At 37.3% G+C, this 25,079-nt stretch overlaps 1 protein-coding gene and 1 pseudogene across 2 annotated transcripts in view; one reads left to right on the top strand and one right to left on the bottom strand.

The window, feature by feature from the left end:
• Positions 1–25,079, top strand: part of CCSER1 (coiled-coil serine rich protein 1) — a 1,046,074-nt gene that overhangs the window by 389,305 nt on the left and 631,690 nt on the right. The gene's annotated exons all lie outside the window — the stretch shown is intronic.
• On the bottom strand, positions 19,496–20,782 carry LOC121147249 (annotated as a pseudogene).

Genomic DNA, 25,079 nt, shown 5'->3' on the forward strand with positions numbered 1-25,079 from the left:
TAATCTTGGAGATAAAGGAAATAAATGAAATATGTGAATATGTTCTGTTTTCACATATTGCTTTAGGAATGCTGTAATAATCTTTGTCCACTACTGCTGATCCTGTATGGAAAAGGAAATATTTATTCCTAATGTTTTCACGTCTACTAAATTATGACTGATAAATATTGCTGAACAGGTGTAAAACAAGCTTTCTTCTACTTCTTTTAAGTCTGCGATTACATTATTCTGATTTGACAGACTTACAATAGAGATGTCCTATCAGATAGATATAACTTCATAAGGGTTTAGAAATAAACTTACTTTATACTTTGAATTCTAATAATTCTGCTTATGTGGATCCTTTCATAAATGACATCTTACTAAAAGTAAATAATTAGGGGCTGGCATTTGGCACTTCCATATTGCCAGGCCCTCTATACTCCAGGGCCTGCACATCATTTTAACTTCCTGCTGTTGTATGTGTCTCGAGGCAGCGGGTGAGAGTGTAAGCATTTGGGGACCTGACACACATGTGGGGGCCTGGACTGGTTTCCAGGCTCCTCACTTCAGCCTGGCCCACTCTTTGATCAATTACTTTCAAATCTTAGGCATGACTCATTTTTGTGTAGAATATATATTTGAATTGGTCCAAACGCCTATGCAAGAAGGAATGAAAAGAAAATATGGATTTTGCACAAATGTTTAGAAACCCTCTCTTAGTGTATCCCAGATTAGTGAGCTTTTCTCTTTTCCATATCTACTTCGAGAATTTCACCAAGGCTTTTGTAATAATCAGAATAGACTACATTATGACAGTAACAGATTATCATATGATCTCAGCATTTTAAATAAAAGTTTATTCCCGTTTTGATGCTTATCAGTAAGGAGCAAGGGCTGTTTTGCATAAGCACTAAGCATCCCAGGTTCTTAGACAAATCCTTGCTGGACTCAGGCCTGTTCTGTGCTTAATTTCACAAGAGGGCTATTTCATTTCTGTGCACACCTCTCCAACCAGAACCAGTTCCTTAACTCTACTTTGCTAAGTCAGCTGGGCAGAGAATTTATTCTGTGTCTTTACAAAAAATGTGTTTGGATTGGGACATCCACATTCCATGTTGGATTGCCTCAGACTCCCACTTGTGTTTGTGATCTAGATTCCAGGATCACAAGTGTGGTTGGAAGGAAGTGAGTGATGTCCAAGTACTTGCGAAGTCTGGGTGAAGTTCCTTATTCTGACTTTGGCCTTGTCTAACCATGGCTTTGGCTGCCGGTAAGGAGTGAAATGACAAGTGTTTTTCTATTTCTGTTTTTCTGTCTACCTGTCTTTCCTCCCTCCGCCACACACTCTGCCCTTCAAATAAATACAAATTTAAAGAGGAAAAAGAGAAAGAAGTTGTTATATGTACACAATAATAATGTATACCAAGATGAGTGACATTTCTGCCTTGCATGTGTAGCTTTCCAAATTCCCAGCGTTTTGTGAATACATGGATGTTACAATGCAGACTATGTATAGATTGTTGAATAACTCTATAATTAAGTTTAATTAAATTTTAAAATATTTTTTATTAATTTTTTGTAATTTGACAGCAAAATCTAGTCTGTTTTCATAATGACTGTGCTGTATAATGGCAATCATATTACTCTAAGTGAATACATGTATCCCATCCTAACTCGCCGCATAAATAATAGTTTTGCTAAATGCACAGCAAAAGTGGTGAACTGGCTTTCATTAATCTCTGAGTCATTTTAAATTGTGATTTGAAAAAATCTAATTAGTTGTTAAATGACTTAATTATAAAAAATGTAAGGGGAACGAACAGTTTCCACAATGCAAACTGGTTTTAAAGTAGACATGCTGTAATTAAATTGCTTTAGAAACAACATCTTTTTGATCATCAAATATGTGTACTTACAATGACTTTCTGCTGTGGTTATTGATTATGCTTTCATGATTAACCTGTTAAAAACATACATATTTGAGTCAAGAAAAAACTAAAACACAAAGATTGAGGTTTTGCTAAAAATAATAAAATAAAATAAAATAAGGTAAAATAAAATAAAAGTAGTGAGGCACTTTATCTCTTCTAATAGCTTGAAATTCTCTTTCAGGCATACTTATTTAATTGAAAAGGAAATGGAATAAAGTAATTAACATCTTTCAATCTTTTTCTTCAATATATTTATAAATTGTCAGGCATTAGCAACAATTGTACAAAAAGCACCTTCCCATAGTCCCAAACCTATCATGTTTTGTTTGTACTCAGAATACTCTGAGTTTGACTGATTTGATTATTTGTATTGAATTAACAGCTTCACATTTGTCTTTCACAATTTAAAATAAGGTCATACATTATTGTGAAAAACTATGAAGCCTCATAATCCACAGACACATTTCTGCGCAACAAGTCTGTACCTATATTCTTTTGCTTTATTTGAGGGCATAAAATTTTTCCTCAAAAATAATGTTCTATATTTTGGAAAGATTAATGGGCAATCCAGAGCATTAGATAGGCTTATCTGAAATGTATGTTTCACTTAACTTTTAAGTTTCAATTTGTTTATTTTAAAAGTGAATTTACAAATACCAATTCATTTTGAGGAACAAATTCTATACCTAAAAAACACGCTGCCGTAGTCTATTTACTTAAAAAAAAAAAAAAGACAATCCATGACTTTTGTGCTTTATGGTTAAACTTTGTGCTTGTTCAAGTCAATAATTCCTTAGAGCTAAAAAGAACTTTTGAAATCCTGTGATTTTTTTTATACTCCAAATGCAAAATAATGAATCTTGGGAAAAATTGCATAGAGTGGGTTAAAATTGCTAAGTAAGACTCATAAGTTTTATAGGGAATAGTGAGTACTTAAGTTTTGCTTTTAAAATATGGATACAATTCCACCCACTGAAAGCCTGCTGTGTTTTGTAGGCTATTCTTATCTACAAATCATAGAAAACCTGAGCTCAAGCCTGCTAAAACAATATCCGTGTCTGGTAGTCCTAGTTACAATAAGCACCAGGCACAGAACAATTTATGTTTAGTCATATCATTCAGAAACCGGGCTCCTTCCAACATTGTGTCTTGATCACTGGCTACAGTATCAAATGCACACACAGCCATATATTAAAAAAAAAAAAAAGTGGTGTCAACCTCATATGTCCTCCATGGGACAGAATAAAAATGTCCTATATAAAACATTAGATTCACCTTCTTTAAGGAGTACTGAAAAGTAATATAATCATTACTCTTTAAGGACGATAATGGATATTAGAATGTTAAAGGGAGCAAAAAAAGACTGCAATTTTAACAGTCCAAGTCTATAAGCACATTATTCTCATGTACAGATTCTTTCCAGAAGTATTCAGGTTCATCATATATACACATACCTACCTCCTCAAGAATGGGATAACCAAATGATTCCTAAATAAATACATCAAGCTCAAGTTCAGGTTTTTCATATTAATTGTAGTTCTTTGCATCAAGTCAATTGATAACTAGTACATAGTGTATAAGTTTCTCATTTTCTGTCAAGGCAGGGAATTTCTGATAAGTGGAAAACAGAAAAATGCAGAGCCATTCAAAACTCGAATTAAAATCATAACAAAACACTAGTACAGAGTGAGTCATAGTGTGTATCATATTCAACTAGAAAAAAATAGAAACACTTTCATAAGCATTCACTAAGTTCCTTGTTTTGCAAATGTCATAGCTAAATTTCCCAGCAGGGCAGGAGACAGTAACTTTCTTATCCATATCTACTGTGAACATTTGGGGGATGACCAGGTGGACAAAAGCATAACTTGGAGGCTACATAATATTTACAACCCCCTTCATGTTCGGTGGATTTAATTAGCTAGGAATTCATTTCATTATGGGAGTTTATGCATGGCGACTCTAAGACTTGCCGCAGCTATATTGTGAAAACAAGATCTGTCTCCGTTACTAGATGAGTGAAGGTTAACTGGAGCTGTTTGTGTAAGAGTCAGAGTGACGCGAGTTTCTTATGTTAACTTAAATAAAATATTCTGCTCATGCACATTCCACCAGTCTCTGTTTGCTTTCTCTGTTGCTTGAAGCAAAAACTTTTGGCTATTTTAGCTCCCAAAAGTTTTAAACGGTTGGTCTTTAAATCAATTTAAATTTTAGCCCCAAAACATGAAGAACCTCATCAAGCAGAATTATATTTTAATTTCTTCTCTGCTTCTTAATAAATCAACTTCAGCCCAAGCATAATTCTTAACTCTGAGCAGCAAGAAGTTTCCAGTATAACAGCATTCTGGAAATTTCCTGAAATGGACTAACCTGTATCCAAGCTCTCCCATACCACATAAAGAGAGTTGCTTACTGTCCAGCTTTGGAAAGAGTGGATCCATTGCTCTCTCCCATCTACCAATTCAAGATCCCTAAGTATGTCATGTGGCAGTCATTTTCAATGACATATTTGATATCCATGTGTCTGTCAGCAAGTAACAGAAAGCATCTACTTGGGCCCAGCAGCGTGGCCTAGCGGCTAAAGTCCTCGCCTTGAACACGCTGGTATCTCTTCTGGGTGCTAGTTTTAATCCCGGCAGCTCCACTTCCCATCCAGCTCCCTGCTTGTGGCCTGGGAAAACAGTTGAGAATGGCCTAAAGCCTTGGCATCCTGCACCCATGTGGGATTCCTGGAAGAGGTTCCTGGTTCCCGGCTTAGCATCGGCCATTGTGGTCACTTGGGGAGTGAATTATCGGACAGAAGATCTTCCTCTCTGTCTTTCCTCTCTGTATATCTGATTTGGTAATAAAAATAAATAAATCTTAAAAAAAAAAAAGAACAAAGCATCAACTTTACAAAATAGGCAGAATCATGCCTTGTAACTGGTATATTAGGACTCCACAGTGACATACATAAATTTTTACCTCCATTGTTTCAGAGCCATCACTTTTTTTAAAGATTTTTAAAAATTTATTTTTAAAAGGATGTCAGATATACAGAGAGAAGGAGAGACAGAGAGAAATGTCTTCTAACCAGTGGTTTACTTTTCCAGTGTCTGCAACAGCTGGAGCTGAGGTGACTCAAAGTTAGGATCCACGAGCTTCTTCTGGGTCTCCCACATGGGTGCAGGGTCCCAAGACCTTGGTCATCCTCTACTGCTTTCTCAGGTCACATGCAGAGAGCAGGATGGGATATGGAGCAGTGGGGATACGAACCTGTGCCCATATGGATTCCTGGCACATACAATGTGAGGATTTTAGCCACTGAGCCATCACACCAGGCCCTTAGTCATCATTTTTTTGCAGGACTAGTAACAAAATAGCTTCCACTCTTTCAGATATCATATTTTCAGTCTTTAGGAGAGAAAGTGGGATTTTTTTTGTTCAAGTCTTCTACATGTGAGCACATTTTTTCACAGAAGCACTTCAAATTCTTCCGTAAGTAACCAATGTCTCTAGTGTAAAATTCTTGAGTACATATACTTCATGACTGACAGGCCGCAAATTGCTTTATACTACAGAGAAAACCTTTCTGGAAGCAAAAGACAGAAATATTTTTTCAGTGGACTCTGTACCTTGACTCTTACTGCCCTCTGCAGCCTATCACTATCCTAGTCACCTTTCTTAAGGTGGCCTTATTTTGGGCCCGACTGTATAACCAGGTGGCTAAATCCTTACCTTGCATTTGTCAGGATCCCATATGGATGCAGATTTGTGTCCCGGTTGTTCCACTTTCCATCCAGCTCCCTAAATGTGTCCTAGAAAAGCAGTAGACAATGACCTAAGGTCCTGGGACACTGCAGCTGCATGGGAGACCTGGAACAATCTCCAGGTTCCTGGTTCGGATGAGCTCCGTTCCAGCCATTTGGATGATCTTTCTGTCTCTCCTCTCTCTGTAAATTTGACTTTCCAATAAAAATAAATAATTTTTATTCATTTAAATAATAAACAGCTATCTGTTCATTTAAATAATGAATATTTATTTAAATAATACAGATTTATTTGTTTGTTTATACTAAGTCGTTGCTGAGCTTTGTTTAAAATCCAGGAAAATTTAATTTTCATAGCCATTTCTTTCAGTAGAAAATACATATATTTAGCATATATTTTTATGACCGTATGATAAACTTGTAAGCCCTAATATTGAGTGGTAGCAGACATTGGCTCTAAGTTCTCAAGTCTGGAGGCTATACCTGCAGACTAAGTATTAAGCATTAGACATCCAAGGGCCAAGGGCAATCGTCTAAAACCTGCTCCATCGTTTTCCTCTCAAAGACTTGTTATGTTCTCCCTGTGATTTGCATTCTTTAGTAAGTAACTTCTAAACTTTTTCTATAAGAGGAAGAAGCTTGCTTCTGACACCAGGTATCTTGAGGTTAAAAATGACTCCTCTTTTAAAATGTCTTCCTTTAGCCTAACAAGCCAGCAAGAGGGCCTTTTAAAGGGGCAGGGATTGTCTTGGGGTGAGGTCAGAAATAAAGCAAGGAGGCCATTCAGTTGGCAAGTGTGGAGATTTTCAGGCTTTGTTCTGAGGAGTGTTCATTCAGCTTTGAGGCAGAAGTGCACCAGGTGGAGGCCTCTTGCTGATGGGGCTCAACATCTGCTGGGTGGAGGCTCCTTTTTAGGTAGGACCCAGTCTGCCAATCCAAACCATCTCCAGTCAGGAGGCTCCTGAAATTCTTATGGAAATGTTATAACTTACCAGACTGAGCACACATATATTACAACATCGATAGCTCTTTTGTTTTACATATTATAGTTACAAATTCCCCATTTTTCCATTCCACTGCTAGGGAGTATGCCCAGAAACTCCATTATGGCTATTTTCTACTGTTTGAAGGGAAAGCAAGTGACTTAGGGAATGGAAAATTCTGACACATTAAGGACCTAGTTTTTGCTTTCCCACTCTAAGGACTGCAAATCAAGTTCACAGAGTCATTATATGTAACATAATGACTTTATACCCTAAGTAAATCAAAAGAAAACAAAACACTAGCTAAATCCTCTCTATTATTATTGAAAACATTAGTCCTAATTAAAAAAATTTTTTGGATGACACCGAGTAAAATAAATTTCAAAACTGCTCTAGCCCCCATATCTAAAGTGCAAGTCAGAAAAATTGGACAATTACCCCAAGGGGCTTATAAGTAGTAGAACCATTGATTAAGGCTCAATGTGTCAGTCTCACCTAGCAGGAAAATGATCTGTGACCTATTAAGGTTGTAGAAACAACCGCATGTTTTAATGAAGGCAAAGATTTCACTTTTGTGGGGCTATGAGAATGTTTTATGCCCTTTGGGTTTCAAGGATTGGCTTCCTCAGTAGGCAAACTTCAAACAATCATATTTTCCTACACATAGCCCAATGGATACATAGCACGGAAAAGTATAGTCATTATTAATGCTTTTCTTCTTACTGCTTCCAAGACATAGGCAAGGACCATGAGTGTAGCCTTTTGGGCACAGGTAGCTGTTGAATTACAATGTTTGTGTTTCCAAACTTCCCTGTATATCTAGCTTTTACATCTCCAAAATTTGGAATTTCTATGGGGATGTCAGTTAGGTACAGCTTGCTGGAAGTGGCAGTGCAAAGCACTTATGCATAGGTTCCTGACATGAGTCCTGAATCAAGATGGCTATATTCAGACAACATAAGCTTAAGAATAATGTTTAAATTTTGAGATAATATAGCTTAGCAGTCCTCAAACAGTGATAAGTTCCAGTAACCTTTCCGGTGATCTATGAGTGGCATTGTTCAGTGGAAACAGCTGCCTAAGAATGAACCACTGTGCCTCCTGCAGTACACCACAAATGGCTGTTATACTGCGTCTTGGTTAGCAACATGTGGATTTTTAAGTGTGTTGCACTGGGTATTTAATTTCTTTTCATATTATAAGTCTGAATTCTTCCTGATTACAGAAGAGTCAAAAAGAAACACCTCTCACCTGAAAAGCTTGGTATGGGTGCTACATATAGATTGTAGAGCATGTTGTGAGAAGTCCAAACATCATGTCTAGTTAGCATCCTTTGAAATGGTTACCTGCTGCAGGGGTAGCAACTCTGTCAGTCTGTTGTGATAATTAGCATCAGATAACCATTGCCAAGAACCATTTCTTCATAACTTCTGAGCTTTCTTTTAGTTGATAGTTGACATATGTGACTCCATCTTAAACTCCCCAAATGCCCCCTCAACCAGTGTCATCTTTTCCTGGAAACTCCTTTGATCAATCATTCTATAACCAAACTCTGTTCTACTTACCAGGATGAACTGGGCCTGGTTGTTTAGTTTTATCTAGTCCTACCTTTGAGTGTGGGGCAGTTGATGACTAAGTCCTTTCAGCCACATTTCACCAATAAAAATGTAGAAAATAGAGGTCCTTTGGCTTTATTTATCTGAAATACACTATTAGAAATAAATAACTTTGTGTGCTTATATAGTTTACTGAAGTTTGGAAATCCTATAAAGTTTAGGAAAAAATTTTAAACCTACAGGACAGAACCAGAAGCAAGAATTTTTTAAGCAAACAACATAAAAACCAACAAATTTCACATATTTCATTGACTCTCCATTGGCAGTTTCATGGTTCTGTTATTGTCTCTCTTTGTTTTGTGTTTTTTTTTTTTTTTTGCGTTGTAAAATAGGCTTTTAAAAATTGATTTTGGCTTTCAGATTCGATGGCAATGAAAGTAATACATACATATCTTGTCAAGTAATACATACATATATTGGGTGTGAAGTCAGACCCCTGTAATGTAAAAGCATGGCCCAGCCCCAAGCCCTTTCTTCTAGTCCCAAGTATCTTTATCTGACTGGCTCCTAGCTCTGTGCGTTGCAGTAAATACCTACTTTCTTCCAACACCATGATGTCAGTGATTGGCTTTCTGCAAATCAGGTTAAGTGGACCCTGTTTGAAGATTCAATAACTGTGCTTTCAGACAATTTGGGGTGTTGTTTGGCAATGGTTGTTGCAGTTCTCAAGATTGTTGAAAATGTTGACAAGTGGATTTTCAAATCAAAGGTCAAACCTCTGGCAAATATTTACTATCAATATTTATATATTTAAACAAAACTTTATTGATTTAAAATAGGGAACCAAGTTCTCAAAAATTTATGAGATAATTTACTAAAAGACTAAAGACCTTCTATAGATTTTAGGAAGATAGGAATACATGTATTGAGAATCATTTATACTTAAATTACCTAACAAACAAAAATATTAAGTAAGTGTGAATATTAGCTTAAGACAGGATTTTGCCAAGAAGTAACTCTGGAATCAAAATTGAACTTTATTTGAAGCAAGTGACGCTGTGTCATTTTTTTTTTACCTATATTATTTCTTTTTGGGTCAAAATAATACTTTTATAATTATAAATGCCTAAGACAAGTATAATTTTCTTGTCCAACAAAATCAAGTACAGACATGTCAATGACTCTAAAAGCCTTTTGGATTTTTTTCTACGAGAAATTTAAAACCATCTGTCTATTAGAGATTTATTTAAGTCAGTTCAACCAAAAAGACATTTTGGATTAATTGAACAGTTTTAACTTACACGGGTACTCTTTTGTGTATAAACCTATTAAAACAGAAATCTGGACAAGTTGTTCCACATACACACACAACATGTACAATATCTGCAGGACACACGTTATGCAGAACAATAAAGCAGCTTACAAAATAGCTTCTTACAATCTTTCAAAATCTTGATTTTTTTTAAATGCCATTAATTGAATACAGTTTTTCTCTTGTCCTTAGTAATTTGATTTAATCATACTTTTTCTCAGCTGAAACCTGAAGAAAAAAAATAACTTTACTTGAGCATATAGTTTGTAAAATAACTCTAGCCACAAAAAGGGGGTTGGACATTTTCACATGTAAACAAAATTATATCTTCATTTCAGTTTAGGTTGGCATTTGAATATAGAAACACTTTGTTCCCTGCTATTCATTTTACAGGTTTTAAAAAGTAGAGGAATCCCTAGGGCTCTGTTTTACCATCAGATTGAGGTGGAGCTGTGGGTCCAGCCTTTTCTAAATATGGAAGAACTCCCTAACATGTCTCCTTGGGCGTCAGCTGGATGACTTAAGGCATTTACTAAATCTTTGATACAACCTCTGTCGTTGCAGGATAGCATAACAGGGTTCCATTTAAAAGCATTCTTTAAAATCTAGCACAGACATAGATCACATGGAATTACAGTGGAACTCCATTGTCTCCTGAGTCATAGGTTCTTAGGAACTGACAAAGTCTTAAAATTTTATCTTCCACCAGTAATGACCTAAACTAGTTCCAAGTGGCATGAAGCACATAGGTGTAGACAGAGGATTCCTGGTGTGCACCTAGTTCAGCTTATCCAGTCTTACCGCCCACAGGCTCCATACTCAAATGGGAACACATCAACTCCACCAAAAATATTGCTTCCTCGTTCCAGCAAAGCACTTTTGCTTAGCTGACACTGCAGCAGGGAGTTAAGGGAGAATTCCTAGAAGCATGTTCTGGGTGCTGCTGGAATGTCCCTGGAATCCTAGTGGAATGTCAGGTCACTGTGAGCAGCACTGGATTGGGATACAATTGGCCATTGCATATGCTTGCTAATAGAAAAGGGTTAGTCCCTGTGAAGAAATCACTTCAAAATCTTTTCAAGGTCACCAATTTTGTAGCAATACAATCAGACATATTGCTGCTATAGCTTATTTAGCCAATTCACTAGAGAAGAGTTGGCAAGGGGAAAGGGTTTATTTATTTCTTGGGGAAAGAGAGATCTCTTGATCTAAAATGTGCATCCATGTGTGTACATATGTACTGATGCATTTATGATCTCATTTTGGAAATCATAGTATGCACAGGAAAGTATCTTTAAAACAATTGTCTATCCAGACTACTTGTTAGATGGCTGTCATAATATTTTACATTTGTTACCCTATCAAAATTCAGTACCATAATAAACATATGCTGAATTAAATATTGCAAGACATTTTATCTCTCAAAGGAATAAAAAGAAGACTGATTGAATTCTTCTGGTAAATAACCTTGTTAATCTTCATGCTGGATGGTGTTTTATGCTGGCATTTATGTTTCCCTTGTGAGCCAGTTTTCACAATATTCAAATTATCTTATTCATACACTGAAACAAAGGAAATGTATGACAAACCCACTTAACTGATGCATCCATGAAAACACTAAATCAAATCTCTTTTTCAGGCTGGCAAGTATTTATAAAATTACTATTTGATAAATCAGTTGTGCTTTCAGAAACTGAGACTCCTCAAGTCTCATAATGTCTGATTTTTTTTCCTACTCAATTGCATATTTGAAAATATTTTCATATTGCTGTGCTAGAAAGTTACTGAAATTGCTTGAGAAGATGGTTTGTGTATATTTACTTGGGCTAAGAGTGGTAAAAACAAACTCTGAGTAATGGTACTGGAGTTAAACAATAATGCATGCGAATAAATCCTAGTAAAAACATATGCTTACCCCAGTTAATTCTCACCTTCATATGAGTCTTGGTACTTTAATCTTTGGGAATGATGAAAATATATGAATTCAAACTCAAAGGCATTTCCTCTCATAGTGTTTAAGCATTCAAATTAATGCAGAGGACACAGAATTGGATCTGGAAGAGAGAAATAAGATCATGCCCCCTGGGGATGACTGAACAAATTAGTTATGATTCTATATCCCTGGACATTATGCAGGTCAAAAACTGAGCCCTTCATGTACCAGGTGAAAGGTCATGCTGCTGGAAGCTCACCTTGTGTGAAAGCTATTCCTTTGTATTAGTGAACATATCAAATTATGATGCATTAATTGTTAGTTAACACCAGAAGGCTTATTTATAAATTATTTATTAATAGAAATAATACAAAGAGTTCTAACATTTAGTTTAAATATCACTTACTTATTAACCATGCAGCACTTGCCCTAAGCTAGGGACAGGCTTTTAGTGCCAAAACTTTAAAATAATTAGTCATCCTACCCAGATTCAAGTAGTGACGTAGGATGGATGCTGCAGTCAATAAAACCTGAATTAAAGATGCAGATATACGTGATTGCTATTAAGTATATGCTTTTAGGAAAAAAAAAAAAAACACTTAAAAAGGAGGGAGACACCAGCATAGTGGCAAATCAGGCTAAGCTTTGGCCTTTGGAACTGTCATCCCAAATGGGTGCTGGTTTGTTTCCCAGATGCTCCACTTCCAGTTCAGCTCCCTAAATGTGGCCTTGGGAAAGCAGCATAGGGTAGCTAAACTCCTTGAGCCCCTGCATGCACATGGGAGATCCAGCAGAAGCCACTGGCTTCTGGCTTTGGATTGGCCCAGTTCAGGCCATTGCAGCCATTTGAGGGGCAATTAACCTGCTGATCTCTGCCTCTCCTTCTCTCTATATAACTCTGCCTTTCCAGTAAAAAAAATAAATATTAAAAAAAAAAAAGAGGAGGGAAAACAGAAACCAGAAATCAAAGAATACAAGCAATGAAGAGACTTGAGATACATAGCCCTAATCTATCGGAAACTTCTGCATAGATTTTGCTTCAGAGGTAGTCCTGACAAAGGACCAAAGCATGGCTTGCACAGACTGGCTAAATCAGACTAGTTGTTGCTCATACCCAAACAGAAGCAAGGTGAATAGGGCACCAATAATGATTAGTGTGAGAAATTGAAATTCTCAAAAGGAAGAGAGGTAACTCTTAAATACATTAGTGTTATAAATGGCATAACACAACACTCTGAAAGGAGGTTAGATAACTCTTGGTGGAAGGAATGTGGGTCAAGATATACCTGAGTAGAAATAGAAAAGCCTAATATAAATTAAGTATGAAAACTATAAGTCCAAGGGCCAGTATTGTGTGGCAATTGTGTGGCAATGGGTTGAAACAAGACCTGTGATGCTGATATCCCATATAAATTCTGGATGCTGTACTTCAAATCCAGCTTCCTACTAGTGTGTCTGGGATAGTAGTGAAAGATGGCCCAGGTATATTGGCCACTTTTACCCCCATGGGAGACACTGATGGAGTTCTAGGCTCCTAGATCCAGACCTTCCCAGGCCTGGGCATTGCAGTCTTTGGAGAGTGACCATCAGATGGAAGATTTTTCTCTATCTTTTCTACTGCCTTTTAAGTACGTAATTTTTTTAAATGTATGGGTTAAATGCCTTATTCACTCTGAAATGTGAATAATGCTTTATGAGTGATCAGTCGTATTAATCATTTCAGTTCCCTAACCTAATTAGAATAATGCAGTGCTGAAGTACATTAAATTAAGCAAAATACGTTCTCCAGTAGATATATACAGACAATGACACTGTCCATCATAACTTATATTATTATTTCACGATTTCTTTTGATTTTTGATTTTTTAAAAAACATTTATTTGAAAGCTAGAGTTACAAAAAGAAAAAAGGAGACACAGAGAGACACAGAGAGATCATCTGTCTTCTGGGTCACTGCCAGAAACTATGACAGGTTCATGGCAGAAACATAGGGTTCCATCTGGGTCTCTGCATTGGAGGAGGTGCCCAAGCAGCTGGATTAATTCTACTTTTGCAGATGCATTAACAGGAGGTTGAATGAGAAGAGTAGCAACTTGGTTTGAGCAGTTTTGTATATGGGATTGCCAGTGTGACAGGAAGTGGCTTAACCCACAGCTCCACAATACTATCCCTGTTTTAACATTTTTTTATATCAGATGATAGTGTTTTATTTATTTTCTCATTCAAATGTAATAAATCACCTTTGGACTCTAAAGGCTATTCTCATATTTTATGTGTTAATTCTTTTTTCTTTCTAAAGATTTCTTTCTCTTTATGGAAAGAAATTAAAGATACTACTACTAGCCCCAGTAGACAGATGCATTTAGATATTGTTGTAGTCAGGGTTAAGGTCAGTGGAATGGTACTTGCAGTAAAGAAATTTTATTCTACCTCGAAGTGGCCTGAATCTTCCAGGTCTGTCTCTACACAGCTAATGTTCTTATTTCATAAATACTAAAATGGTTTATCATAATGGCTGCAAACAGTTCTTATCCAAATCCATGTGTTGCTTTTTACCCTATCTAAATTAGAGCTGGATTACCTAGGTTGTGAAAAAAATGATTATAAGATTAATTTTACATTTAATTCAGGAGAGACATTTTGTTAGCAGGATGATACTAGTTAAGTGAAAATATCACAAAGACTAGAAAAGCATGTAAACAAATGATGAAGTGGAATATACTTGATGGTTTTGCAATGATGTCTTTCTATTCTTCAGTTGACTTATTTATGTGTAAATACAAGCCCTATAGCCTGGTTCTTATGAGATTGTTCAATGGATTAAGCATGTAATCTCTGGAAAATGTTTTATCTCCCAGGTTTTTCTAAAATAGATGTTTTCTAAATTACTTTCCCTAACTTTTGTGACCCTGAAATTATGCCATCAATTTCCTAAGGCATTTAAGGAGTGTCTTTTGGAAGTCAAAGAAAACAGTACAGAGCAGGTATAGAAAGAGGCCCAGTGAATAGGACATATGGGGCAAAATCTCCATCTTTCAGTTTATAATAGAGTTGTCAAAATATGGATGTGTGCGTGTTAAGAATTCTGAGAATTAGATAGGGAGCAGAACATTTGAAGCAAATGTCAATTTTGCAGTGTTTTTATTCTTGATTGGATAGAATAGTATGTATCATACATTAGATATTTTGGTGATTGCTTTATATATCTTAATAATCCTCATTTCCAGTGCAGTGAAGCTTAAGATTCTGTATTTTAGCAATTAATTAAAAAGAACAATTTGTTTTTCCCTATTGGAAAATTTGATGTTACAAGTTTTTCCAAGTGTCTTTAGGAGCTAGTCATTTCATGTTGGCTAGGCAGCTGATATACTTAGTCTTCAGCATGGGAGTTTCTTGGAAGCATTCAGTGACAGAAGAATGTTTTGTGCTGTAGACAAACCTAACAGTTCAAAATGTTCTATCTGGCAAATGGTTTTACATTTGTTTCTTGTTTTTTGGTAAGGAAAATTTTCAGAGGGGCTTTCATAATTTTTTTGATCTTACAGAATCAGAGCACTTATTAAATGTGCAAATCTCTGCCAAATATTTCTTTCAGTATAAACAGCTCCAGTAAGCCATTTGGCACTTTCTCATTGTACCGTGTGTATGTTTTTTTAACTTATGTATGCAATTTAACTATTCATTCTTTAAAAGATGGTTACTGTCCTCAATTTTACACGAAAGACTTCTGACAACTATTCAGCATACTACAAAATCTGAATAACAGTGAGCTATAACGTGCCAAGTAAATGTATTCCTTACTAATGAGGCCTTCCTTTTCTTTCAGAGAATGTATAGACAGAAGGTTCAAATTAAGAAAAGCAAGAGTTAATTAATTGATTGATTGATTTATATTAATTTGTACTGTCCAACTTTGGCAACCTGTAGGAAATAAAAAAGATATGTAACTGAAAAAGAAATTCAGATGTTCAGTTCAAGGACACCATGCTTTAAATAAAAGCTACAGATAATATGACTTTGTAAGTTTATCTATTATAAATGAAAGATCTAGCTTAAATGATAAATTCTATTGCTTGTGAGACTAGAAAAGTTACAAATCCATTTAGTTCAATGTAATGTTATAGAGCATTAATGTATAATCCAAATTATTGACCCGTAGAGATTAGGTAATGACATCTCACTTTTATTGTACATTATCAATTTATAAAACCTGATGTGAGCTTTGGATCTTAAAAGTCCTTTTTATTATTTCACCCTTTGCATAGAACTTATTATTTGAAGTGCCGTAGAATGTTAGACTGAAATGGATGTTAAAAGTTCTTTTTATTATCTTACCCTTTGTATAGAGGTTATTATTTGACATTCCAGAGAATGTTGGTTACAGAAAGAAGTAAGGAATGAAGTAAGCCACCAGTTTAGAGAGTTTACTTAGTCAAGGCAGCTGTGATTGGGAGCCGCTTTTGGTCACTTGACTTCCATTGCCTTGTTTAGCTACAGTTCAGTAACTCATGCCAGGTGGATTCCATGTTTACATTAGCGCATTTGTTTTTATCTCATCTACTGAGTTTATCAAACCAAATATTTATTTTTGACACTCTAACAGTAATATTTACATTTTTCAAAATTCTGCAGTTTGAAAAATAAATATGCCTATTAAAAACCCATTGGGTTCTTTCCCTAGGTGTAAATCTGACATCTTTCTGTCAGTTTTAATTTATAGACATTGAACATTAGTGCTGGATTAGCATCATGCTGATTTTGTTTTTTCATCTCATTGTAATTGAAAGTAAAGTGCAGCACCAGTCAGCGTGAAGAATGTTCACAGACATGTGCACCTGTGCTTTGTGTATGGCTGCATTTACATTCACATTAGCTCATTAGCTCCAAACAGGCAGTTGCACATTTCAGTTATTCACAAAAAGGCCACATCATATTGGTCAAATACTTTTCAGTTTGAATTATCAGTTGGATATTCTAATATGCTGTATTGAGCTATAGTTAAAATTAGTGAGAAATGTTCATTTTTTTTTAAGCTTTGAGGAGAAAGCCACTTAGGTTCTATTAAACACAACTCAATGAGTAATATCTTTGCAAAGTAAATGCTTGATTTTATTTTGACTTAATTACCTAAATTTAACTCTGTAGTAAACGCGATTGAATAATGATGGCTGTTTCTGAGATGTAAAGATACTAAGCCGTCTGTCCTGACGTTGGCTTACAAGCCTAAAAGCAGACAGACATGTATTAGTAACTTCACTATAGCAAAGTAATTACTGCCACTTGGCACTTATTTAGCATATTTTGCATACCAGCTTTGTTTTCACTAGTTTTGCCTCTTAATATTCCTCACAACATCTTATTACAGTGACTTCTGTTTTACAAAAGGGAAAACAGAAAGGAATCTTGTGTGAAGTCACACAATTAGCAACATTTGGAAGTGAGAGTTGAAATTAAACTGAAACCCCAACAGAGAAAAATCAAAAAAGGAAAAATACATATGGTTCCATTATAGCACAGGTGTAACAGTGAATTACAGCTAAAATATGGAAGAGTTAGGGACAAATGGTAATGACTAGAGCTTTCTGGGGATAAGATGACTAGAGCTGTAGAGCAATCAGTGTTTCTGGGAAACGATAGCAGATTCATATTGTTGCAGCCACATTTCTCCAAATGTATCTGCAATAAAGACGTGCTTGAACACATGCTGAAAGTGTTGATTCCTAGTCTGCGTTGTAGACGTAATGCATCAGGTTCCCTGCAGCAGGACTTCAAAATGAATATTTTAATACTGCATATCAAATGAGTGACTGGTCTGCATTGAAATAGTCAGAAGTTTGTAAATGGTGTTTTTTTAAAGATTTTTTTTTTATTATTTTTTTATTGGAAAGGCAGATATACAGAGAGGAGAGACAGAGAGGAAGATCTTCCGTCCAATGATTCACTCCCCAAGTGAGCACAACGGCTGATACTATGCCAATCCGAAGCCAGGAGCCTCTTCCGGGTCTCCCACACGGGTGCAGGGTCCCAAAGCTTTGGGCCGTCCTCAACTGCCTTCCCAGGCCACAGGCAGGGAGCTGGAAGGGAAGCGGGGCTGCTGGGATAGAACCGGCGCCCGTATGGGATCCTGGGCGTGCAAGGCGAGGACCTTAACCACTGCGCCACCGCGCTGGGCCCTGTAAATGGTTGTTAAGGACATAATGAGAAATTTCAAGAGAGAAGTCTGAAGAGGCAGAAAAGGGGAGGGTCCTTGTAAGCTTTTGACTTGTCCTCTTTCTGAATATAAGATTTCACAAAATAACAAGGAGTATTCCAAAATTATAATGAGTGCCAACATAGGTTAAAGATGCAGGAGTAAAGGGTGAGCAATAGTGATGGCTGAAATAACTGGATTTCCTACATTGTGACATGCATTTCTGGCTCCTGTTCTGATCTTGGTATAGACCTAGCCACTGTGGATATTTAGGGTGAGAAGTAAAAAAAAAAAAATAGGAACTTGTTCTATCACTCCTCCATTCTCTCAGCCAAGTATAGAAAAGATTACAAATTAACACATACAGGAGTATAATCAACACAAATATAATATAACACAATAAATACTATAGCATAATCAACACAAATGCAACGTATTGTCTGGATCCTCTCTTCATTTATTCTCTAAGGAAATCCATAAGCAAATACCACCTTGTAACTACTCTTTTATTTAGAACTCCCAAATCACACTAATCCATTTAATTGTTACTTACATAGACTTTCACCTCTTTAGGGAACCCTTCAAAAGCGTTAGCCAAATTCAACTATGATTTCTTTCTTCATTTAAGACTGTTAATCCTGGTGGAAAATAGAGATGACCTAAACTGTTTTGTAATTAAGGGTGATTAATTGATGATATAGGTTTCCCTTTAATCTATTGTGTGAAACGTTTGTATGTTGAGGAATACATAAAGATATAATACAAGTACATTTTCCACAGGGTTTGGAATCTAAACAGGAAATAAAATGCTCATACACACATACAGATAGTTAGTGGTTATAGTGTTGTAACAGATTTCCCGTGAAGCCCTGAGGTTCAGAGAAATGAATGCTATTGTTGAAGACGTTAGGGGAGCCTTCAAGACAGAGTGAGCTTGTTTGTAAATTAAGGAAGCATGTTTGCTGTTACAGTTCCTGTGGAAAAACATTTCCTTGCACAGGTAGGGAGATAATTATGAGAAAGTAAATAAATGTGAGTGTAATTGTGGTTAAGGAGATGGTTGGAAAATAGATGACAGTTGTTTACAAAGTTGAAGTAAGAGTGAAGTTGGAGTGAAGAAATTAAAAAGACAGTATTTTTCTCAGATTGAGTGGTACAAATGCTACAAATACTTTATTCCCTGCCCCGGTGCAACATTGGAGTACTTCATTATCATAGGAGAGGCTTGCAAAGCTAGATCTCAGAAAGAAGACTATGATGTCAAGGGTCTGAGACCTGACTGGGAGTGACTGAATTAGGGAATACGGTAGGCAATAATAGGACAGATAATTTTGCTTTCAATTCAACTTTGTAGTAAATGCAACATCAAGATTGTTATTGGTAAATGACTGAGTTATTAGAGCATGTCCTATTTAGAAATTGAGCTCTTCTATGAGTTTTCTGATGATTTCTTTCCATAAAGGGCAATGTGTAATATTTTGTAATTTCTGTGAAATAAGAGATTCTCCCATGAATAGTGTTACCAGTTTGGTGGAAATGATCATGAATTTATGAAGTTTTGGCAGAAAAAAATGCATTAACTTGTTGCAGGGCCACAAATGAGCTAATCACAGACAAGTTAACAGGGGTACCATGTATTATACCTTAGAGCGTATTCAGTAGTCACAGGATAGCAGGAGAGCAAAGGCACCTGTAGCAATTTACCTGTAAGGGTGGGTGAACTTAGGGCTTCAGTGGAAAAGCCTGGAAGGTCCCTTTGTCTTTTTTGGTGCTGAAGGGCAGGTGGATTCACACCTGCACCCCTCTTTCTTTTAGAAACAGGTAAGAACTTTATCTTTAAAGTCTTGAATTAGTGAAAATTAAAGGGTAATTTTCTTTAACTTGATCTTTTCTCCTATATCTGAATAATACCTAGTCTTTGTTAAACTCCCCTGGCCTTTTCAAAGTCATCTTGTTCAAAAGCTTTGCTCACAACCTCAGTAAGTTCCTCTGGTGTATCTCTGAAAATGGATTCAGTCAATTTTGGGACAGCTTCACTTTGAGCTCCTGCGAGCTTTTCATTGATTTCAGCTAGTTCCATGAGAAACAGGTTGTCCCTTCAGTAAAATCCCTGCCCAGAGGGACAAGAGGAATCATTTTGTTTTGAGGAAGCGACTCCCTGTTTGGCAGCTGTGTTTGGGAAGGTTTTGCTTAAGTTTACATAATATTTGTAGTTGCTGATTTTTCAGATATTTTCAATGTAATTTTTAGACCTCTTTGGGGTTTTTTACCTGCTTCAGGAGATGAATAAATCGCATTCAAATGATTCCCAGTCACACAGCTCCTGTATTTCCTGTGTCATGCTGTCACAGTCTGAGTGTTTGTATGACCCAGAATTCATCCATTGAAATTGAGTCACAGATTTAGTGGGGCTAAGAGGTGGGGAGTTTGGGAGGTGATTAGGTTATAATGTCAGAGCTGTAAGGCATGGCTGCAGTGCCTCCATCAAAGGACTCAGAGAACAGCCTGGTCTCATCCACCAAATGAACATGCAGCCAAAATGCACTTTTGTGAGCCGGAAAGTGGACTCTCCATGGGCAGCAGTTCTTCCAGCACCTTATTCTTGGACTTTATACCCTCTACCTTGATGAGAAAATCATTTTCTGATGTTCACAAGCTCTCCAGCTTGTATTATGCTGTTGTCCCCACCCAAATGAATTAAGTCAGAACACAACCTCAGGATTGACTTTTATGTGTGGTCAATTAAATTTTTTCAAAACAAGCAACACACAGAAGTGCCCTGTCGCCGCCCAGCAGCGATACTACCTACGAGGCACACTCTTGAGGGTCTGGGGAAAGCCAGACCACAACGGAGCCCTCACTGCCAAAAGCGGCCGCTTTTGTTTAAACCCTTCTCTCTGCTGCTCCTTTCCCCATTGGTCTTAGCTTTCCTCCCTGCTTCTCCAGCCCTCTCTCCACTACTTTTCTTCCTATTCCTCTCCTTGTAGCTCTATATTGTTTCTGTACCGCTTTTGTACCACTCTCTGCTACTTTTCCTTCCCATACACCTTAGCTTTTCCACCTGAAGTTCTTAGCCCCTCTTCCCCTCTTTGCTGCCCTGTTCTTCTCATTCCGTCCGTCGTTCTTCCCTTTGTCCTTCTCCTCATCGTCCCCTCTCCTTAGCGGTAACTGGCTGCTTTTATACCATTCTCCACCAATCACTTCTCCCCGTGGGTTCACTTGGCGCTACCTGATAGGGCAGTAGCAATGACATAATCACAGCGACTGATTATGTCAGCCTATCCCTGTGACTTCCTGTTTATCTGTTGGCTAGACCAACCCTGTCTCCTGGCCCTGGGCCAGACGCCATTCTGCGAGGGCCTTTCCTATTCTGGCTTACCTATTCCGGGGAGCAGCTTCAGCACTCCGCTCCCTGCAGTGCCTTTTTACAGATTTTTTTGAATGGTGGAGAGGATTCCTTTAGGTATTAGGACTCAGCTATTAGGACTGAAAGAATGTGGTGAGTACGCATTTTCTTGATAGTTTCAAGGAACTTGGGCAAGGGCAGAGACCAGCAAATGAAACAAATTGTGTATTATGCTTCTACAAACTAATGTTTATAATACAGAAAAATAAAAATTTAGACTCCAGATATAAAATTGTCTTTCTTGGTTTTCACCAACTGTAAATTACTTGGGTTGTCGTAAGTATATTTTCATAGAACATGCTGCATTTGTTTTTATACTTGAGAGGTAAGGGTAATTCAGGTGAAGTCATTTTAGTCGGTACTATTCCATCCCTCTGCTTATGGGCCTTAGGAAAGGCAAAGGCAGGTGTCCTTACTTCCCCTCATAATCTCCTAACCACTGTCTTTGCAGCATCCGTGATAGCTTTTGGCTAAAAGCTGAATTCATCACATGTTACATATTTGCTATCATTCCAGTCTTCATCAGAGGTCAACCTACATCTCTTTCCCTGTTCTTCGAACAATATAATTAATTGATTGATACTCATTTTCATTATTTCCAGAATTAATTGGGTTACATTATCCCATATGCTGCCGTATCAACTCTTTTATGTAGCCTATTTTAGCCATGTATCCAACCACTAGTATATCTACTATGTATCTTGGATGCAGTTGGATGACCAATTGCAATTTCAAACTTGAGCAGTTATTAATATTTGTTTTAAAAATATGTTAGGGGCAGGTATTGTGACACACTGACCTAAGCTGCCACTGGAGACCCCCTTTCCCCTATGACAGCATAGTTTGATTCCTGCCTCTGCCTCATCTTCTGATCCATTTTCCTGTTAGTCCACTCCCTGAGAGGTAGGCAGTGATGGCTCATCTACTTTAGTCCCTGCCACAGTAGTGTGAGATCTGGATGGAGTTTCTGGCTCCTGGCTTCTACATGGCCCAGCCTTGATGTTGCAATCATTTGAGGAACAAACCAGTGATTGGAAGTATCTCTCTAATGCTGCCTTTCCAGTTGATGGAAAGAACACTTAAACATAGTTTAAAATGTTTAATTGACAATGAAAGGCAGAGAGATATAAAGAAAAAGAATGAGATATAATGGGTTGGTGGGGAAAGAGAGACAGAGGTCTCACCAACTAGTAAATAGTGGGAATTGGGCAAGACTGAAGCCAGAAGCCCATATCGTAGCGGGATTTTCTTTATGGGTGGCAGAGATCTAAATATCTGTGCTACCACCTGCTGCCACCCAGGATGCACATTAGTAGAAAGCCCAAGTCAGAAGCAGAATCAGGATTTGAACCCAGGCACTCCAACATGGAATGTGGGTATCCCAAGAATCATCAGTGTGCTCAAGCCTTTGCTCGGACTTACTGGTTTTTCATTTCAAGTATGTTTCTTCTATATTCTTCTGTCTCATTACATTCCTACTTTTTCCTTTTGCACAAGCAAAAAATTCTAAAAGGCATTCTTGAATCTTCTATTTCATTTGAAACCCATATCTAAACTATCAGGAAGCTGTCATTTCTACCTTAAAAACACACACACAGTGAGACCCATCCATGGGTTCACCCAACCAGATGGCCATAAAGGCCAGAGTTGGACCAGTTGGAAGCCAAGCACTAGGAGCTCAGAACATCTATTTCTCACCTGTATGCAAGCACATGGGCCATCTTCCGTTGCTTTCCAAGGCACATTATCAGGGGTCTGGATCAGAAATAAAGCAGTCGGGATGCGGAACTGGCAGCCGTAGTGATGCCAGTGTCACATGTAGTGGCTTTACCCAATACACTGTGATGCTGCCGTATTTTATAAAATGTTAAAGTTCTTTTTCTGCTACAGTTCGTCATCTCCACTGTTTATGTGTATGTGTACCTTCTGATCAGGAAGAATTAGGTGCACAGAGAAGGACATGTGAGGAGGGATCTCAAGAATGTGGCGCAAGTGGTTAAAGGTCCTCGCCTTGCACGCCTGGGATCCCATATGGGCGCCAGTTCTAATCCCGGCAGCCCCGCTTCCCTTCCAGCTCCCTGCCTGTGGCCCGGGAAAGCAGTCAAGGATGGCCCAAAGCTTTGGGAACCTGCACCCGCGTGGGAGACCCGGAAGAGGCTCCTGGCTTTGGATCAACATAGTAACGGCCGTTGCACTCACTTGGGGAGTGAATCATTGGACGGAAGATCTTCCTCTCTCTCTGTCTCTCCTCTCTGTATATCTGCCTTTCCAATAAAAAAATAATAAAAATAAATCTTTAAAAAAAAAAAAGAAAATAGGAGTTCACATGACTAGTCCCAGCAGTTAGAAATGCAGCATTGATTATTGATTGTTCTGATTGGTGATTGATTATGGAAATTAGGAGAAAAATTGCATATTCAGTCATAGAAATCTCTTCAGTGACTGCTCATTTCTGTGGGAGACATCTCCAAATGCTGGGGAGGGGCTGCTAGGATCTTTGTCTACCTAGCTGAGGGTCTTTTCCTCTATTAATTCAGCTAAGGACACCATTGACTTTGGTCTTTTCTCAGGTTGTTAGAACTGAGAGGCTCTGCCGAGGCTAGCTCATCCCCAAAGCCATCTCTTTAGTATCACAGGACCCCATAAAAATAGCCCATTGCTGAAAGGGAACGCCTCCCTAAGCCATAGCCAACCTTCCAGGCTAAACCCCCTTATGATCCAAGGGTTAAAGTTCTTTCTCACACCTCAGCAGTGAAAAGCCAGCTATGCTGTTGTTGAGCAGAGCACAGGTTCTCTGCATGTCCTGTGCTAGCAAAAAGAATAAGTAAAACAGCATGCAGAGGGAAAGTGCTCCAGATTTATCACAAGGATAGTGATCTTCTGTTTTTCTAGGAATGAGGCTAAGAACACAGTGCTAGCAGAATTCCATTCAGAAGGCAGGAAACACCAGAAATGAGAAATAAATGTTCCTAACAACCCTGTCTTCCAAAGAGTGCCTCTCCTCTATAATTTTATGACATTTCCTTTAATATGTAAAAATTCAATCTTTGACATAGACTTTTTTTTTTGGCTTTGGTTACAGAAGTCTTCCTTCATTCTGTGATAATGAGGCAATATTTGCCTAAATGGGCTTCATGTGTGTATTGCTTTTGAATTTACTAATTTTTTGAAGTTTAAAAAAATTATTGATTTATCTTTTCCGCTAATAATTACCCAACCAATAAGTCAGGACCTATTAAAATTGTGATGCATTTCATTGCTTATTGAACATAAAATAAATTAGGAATCTAAGAATTCATAAGCAATAGTATAAGAATCTTAGCCCTAGAACAAAATTGATAATATGTATTACATTAGCTAGTTTTTTATTATAGTGATTTAAAAAAATAGAAGCCATTTATGAAGGGAGAGGCTTCATTTTGGCTCCCTGTTTTGGAGGTCCACAGTTTAATTGGATGACCCCAATAGTGTAACCATCTGGTGATATTGATGTGGCAATGGAAGCATATGAGGAGTATTACAGGGTGAGCAATTAAGCAAATAGTAGGTAGGCCCAACTTGAGAACTGTGTTCCACAGGTGTACCCCAGTGACCTAAGTGGCTCCCTTTAGGCCGACTCCATAGCACAGTAATTGGATTTTAACTCCACCCTTTTAGGACCACTTAAGTGTAACTTTGGGGCTTAAACTTCTAAGTCCAGAAGCCAAATCTTACTAAAATGATAGCATATGTGAAATTATTCAATCATGTGCAGTAGACTTTTACTGAGACTTTATCACTACAATTACTGTAAGATATTACAAACCTATTTTAAGTATAACATCACAGCATTTAATATGTGGAAATCATAAAAGTTAAAGTCTAGCAAGACGACTAAACATATATGATGTGTATATTTTTTGTATTCATCATAAAGCATATGGAATGAAAATATTTGACAAAGATCCTGAGAATATAGTTACAGATCATGCTTAGTTTTAAAAAGATTATTTATATTAATATTAAAGATAGAAATATGTAAGCAGAAAAGGACTAGA

This window comes from Ochotona curzoniae, unplaced genomic scaffold (assembly GCF_017591425.1).
Source record: "Ochotona curzoniae isolate NIBS_2020 unplaced genomic scaffold, NIBS_Ocur_1.0 scaffold_4506, whole genome shotgun sequence".
NCBI lineage: Eukaryota > Metazoa > Chordata > Mammalia > Lagomorpha > Ochotonidae > Ochotona > Ochotona curzoniae.